We start from the raw sequence: 4,428 nt of genomic DNA, 5'->3' as shown, positions 1-4,428 counted from the left end.
ATCAGCGGGTGTCCTACAATTCAATACGACTCTGACACCATCTACCTGGAATTAATGCAGACGCCACAGGTGAGGGGCTCAGTCCCACAAGGCTGCCCCCACTTCAGACATAATTGCAAGTGCCGAGCCACACGTACTTCTGACTGACTGCGTATAAATTGGGGGTTCCCTCAGGTTCAATAATTTGCTAGAACAGCTCACAGATCTCAGGAAAATAGTTTACTTACTATTATTGATTTATCATAAAGACTATAACTTGGGAACAGACAAATGGAAGAGATGCGTGGGGTGAGGTTCAGGGGAAGGGGTGGCGGAGCGTCTGATCTCTCCGGGGGCCCCACTCTCCCAGCACCTCCACCATGTGTTCACCCACCTGGGAGTTATCTGAACCCCATCCTTTGGGGATTTTATGGAGGGCCCATTACGTAGGCATGATTGATTAAGTCACTGGCCATTGGTGAGTAACTCCCCCCTGAGTGTGGGGGTGGGGCTGAAAGGTCCAACCCTCTAATCACAACGTTGGTTTCCCTGGTGACCAGACCTCATCCTCAAGCTCTCTAGGGGCCCACAGAGTCACCTCATGAGCATCATTTCAAATGTGGTTGAGAGGGGCTCATTGAGAATAACAGAAGATGCTCCTCTCACCCCATCACCCAGGGAATTACAAGGTTTTAGAAGCGCTGTGCTAGGACCCAGGATGAAGACCAAATATATATTTCTTATAGCACAATATCACGTGGTGTAATAAGACATTGTGAATGTACATAGCCCACCGAGAAGAGGTATAGGTACTATTTCCCAAATAATAAAAGAGCTTAGGGAGACAGAACCGACAGAGGCTGGTTGCTGGATAGCGATCACTGCCTGGCTGTGTGTGACCTCGGAACAAAGGTGTCTGTGGTGAGTGACAGCGGCCTGACTCTGGCTTTGCCGTCTCTGTGGTCAAGAGCCATCTGCTTGGTCCGTGTTCATGGCACTGTGGGAAAACGCCCAGCATTCCCATCTGCCAAGCTGGGGATGACTGGGAGGAGATGACAGAGGCTCAGTCCCTCCCATGTCTCGGCCACAGTTGCCTCAATGCCAAAGGCACCTCGTGCAGGCCTAATGGTAAGATCTACTGAGGGGCTGGCTCCCCGAGCTGGGTCGGGTGGGGTGGGGTGGGGGGTCCGCATTGGTCATGGTGGGGAAAGGGTCCACTTCCCAGGCAGGAGTGCCTTCCCCATCCAGGCAGTGGGCACAACGCTTCTGCCAAGGTCTTCTCCTGCTACTCAGAGGCTCCTCCTCCCTCAGCCCACCTTCCGTCTACCCGCAAACCTTCACCGCTGAACTCAGTAAGCAGCCCTCGGCCTCGGGAGTCTGCTCAGGGGGCAGGAAGAGTCATTCCGGTTTGAGTTTTCCAGGAGGAAAGGCCTTGGGCAGCAACATTGTTCTCTTGCACAAAGGACTGCCATGCGCCACCAAGCTGCTCACGAGGTTGGTTACAGTGACCCCAGCCCATTGAGAGAAAAGGACGCCTGTGTTCCAGAGGGACGTGGGAGAAGGGACAAAGGCTTCTGTTGTAGTAATTGCTAGTGTGGAGGAATCAATTGTCTTTCCTGTTCTAAAGAAGGCTGCTACCAGCCGCAGGAAGCCAAGGGTCAGAGCTCGTGGCTGGAGTCGAGGGGCTGGGTTCAAATCCTGCCTCTGAAGAGACCGTTAGCAAATGGCTTAACCAGTCTCAGCCCTTGAAAGTGGAAAAGCGGGTACCCTTCAGAGGACTGGGCCGGGGGGGGGGGGGCGGGGGGGAGGAAATGAAATTTTGCACACATGCGTGTGCCTATACACATGTATAGAGGGTGAAGTGCCTTTACCACTCAGTTAATGGTCATTGTTATCATGAAAGATACTACTTTTGTCCATCTGTTAGAACCTGGATCTGTCCTACCCGGTTTTGCCCAGTGGTTTGAGCGTCGGCTCGAGGACATGGGTTCAATTCCGGTCAAGGGCACATACCTTGGTTGCAGGCTAGATCCTGGCCCTGGTGGGGACAGGGGCGGGAGGCAACCCATCAGGGTGGCTGTCTTACATCGATGTTTCTCTCTCTGTGCTTTCCCCTCCCTTCCACTCTCTCTAAAAGTCAATGGAAACGATATCCTCAGGTGAGATTAACAACAATAACAACAACAACAGAACCCGGACCTGTCAGGTGAACTCCTGGGACAGAAGGCAGACAAAGCAAAGCAGAGAACAGGACAGAGATTTCTTTCTGCGCCAGCATACGAGGGTCCAGGAGTGTGGAATGAACTCACTGGCTAATTTAGAATCCTCTGAGTCCAGGAGGCCCCCAATGCGGCCAATGGTGATGGCGTATCTGTATTTTGTGAATATCGTGTTTTATTATTTTTATACCACACCAAATTCCATGAATCCATTTGGTTGCTAACCAGTCATTTCAGAATCGCTGCTCCCTCTCAGAAGGGCAGCCCAGCATGAGCAGAGCTGCTGGGGTTTGCTTTGGATCCATGGCAACGTCAGGGCCAGCTCAAAACAGCAGGGCTTTTGTTTTTGTTTTTGTTTTTTCTTTTAAATTTTGAGAAGGAGCTGAAGCTGGGAGCACAGGGAGCACACTTTGCTCGGCCTTGCTTTGTGTGTGTGTGCGGTTTCTTGCCCAGGGAACTGCTGCCAGGAAAAGGCATCAAAAGGAAAAACCAGTTTCCCCCTTTGGTGGAACTCTGTCGCGAACGTTTGCTGGAGTATACTTTTTATAACTTAAGGACTCTTGGACATTTGCCATAAAATCATGTCAGGTTTAGAGTTTAAAAAAAATCACTATATTAGCCTCTTTGCTTTTTTACTCAATGGGAACATTTTTTAATTTATTCTGTAATCATCACACATTTTTATAACTCTGTCCTCTTGTGGGCCCAGAATAGCACACAGTATTCAACCACATTGAGCTAAATGAACAACAACAAAAACCTAATCAATTGAGTGTTAAAATTGTTAAACTAATGAGGACTCATACACTTTGATTTAAAAAATGCTTCTGTGAGATTGAGCCATCTCCATTTAACAAGAATGATCCAGGAGGTGGCAATGAATTCATTATTTTGAGATTTAAATAAAAAAGGTACCAAAGAAAATAGAGAATATGAAAGATAAAGACGTGTAAATCAGTAAGCCTAATTCCTAGTAGTATATAATTTTATCTTTTCCTTTCTAATAGTTTTTCCTTTTACTTATTTATTGACTTACTTGCCTTATTGTGCTAGCCAGGATTTCCTCTGGTTGTATATTGGTTTGTTATGATTTCACATCTACTTGTTATGGCTTAAGTGAAGTTGTTTTGATCTAAGGGTGAATTTGTTTACATGAGGGGGTTGTGTTAGGATGATGTCATTAAAATTGTTGTGGAGGAGTGACTATGATGTACTTATTTAAACTTTCATTCCAAGAGTCTGTGAGGACTTACCGAGAGTGTTCAGTCTGGAAAAGGCTACTTTTTGCTGATCTAAATAGTTCTCTGAAGACCTCGGGGTGGCCAGGCTGCTCTATGCCAGCAGTGATGAAAACTGCAGCGGCCCATGAAGGAGACCACCTTGCCCGCCAACATCGGGGCCTTTGTTCCACTCGAATCTTGCTCTAGTGACAAGGGACTTTCAGTTAGCGCTGGCAGCTGGACATCAGCCGTTGGCTGGCCAAACCAACTCTTCTGAGAACCACCTTGTAGAAAGGTCTACTTTAACTAAATTTGGACTTAATTTCTTTCATCTCCCTCTTTGCCTGGAATAATAGTATAATTAATCTATCATTGGTTTGGAATACACACACACACACACACACACACACACACACTCGGGTGCAGGAATTTGTGCACAGGTGGGGTCCCTCTGGGTGGCCTGCAGGGATCAGACCAAAACCCGCAGTCCAACGCTGCCTGCAGCTCCTACCTGCCGCTCCAGCTCATCCTGGCCCTACTGTGCCTGCCACGGGCTTGTGCACAATCAGTCCCACTCATGGCTGCTGCAGCAGCGCTCGCTAGCCATGAGCTATGTGTCTGGTGCCCTCCCAAGGGGAGTGGCCTGCGGGATCAGGCTGAAACCAGCTCTCTGACATCCCCAAGGGGTCCAGATTGTGAGAGGGCACAGGCCAGGCTGAGGGACCCCACCGGTGCATAAGCCGGGGAGGGACCACGGGAGGGCTCCAGGGCGAGTCCAGCCCATCTCGCTCAGTTCCCACAGGAGGACCCCAGCAGCAAGCTAATCTACCGGTCAGAGCATCTGCCCCCTGGTGTTCAGTGCACGTCATAGCAACTGGTTAACCAGTCGACTGCTCCCTGGTGGTCAGTGCATGTCATAGCGAGCGGTTGAGCAGCCTTAGCATATCATTAGCATATTATGCTTTGATTGGTTGTTCTGCCTTTTGGTCTATTTGCATATGACCTTTTTA

The sequence above is a fragment of the Myotis lucifugus genome, unplaced genomic scaffold, assembly GCF_000147115.1.
Source record: "Myotis lucifugus unplaced genomic scaffold, Myoluc2.0 scaffold_163, whole genome shotgun sequence".
Taxonomy (NCBI): domain Eukaryota; kingdom Metazoa; phylum Chordata; class Mammalia; order Chiroptera; family Vespertilionidae; genus Myotis; species Myotis lucifugus.
Note: the sequence above shows the minus strand (reverse complement) of the source record.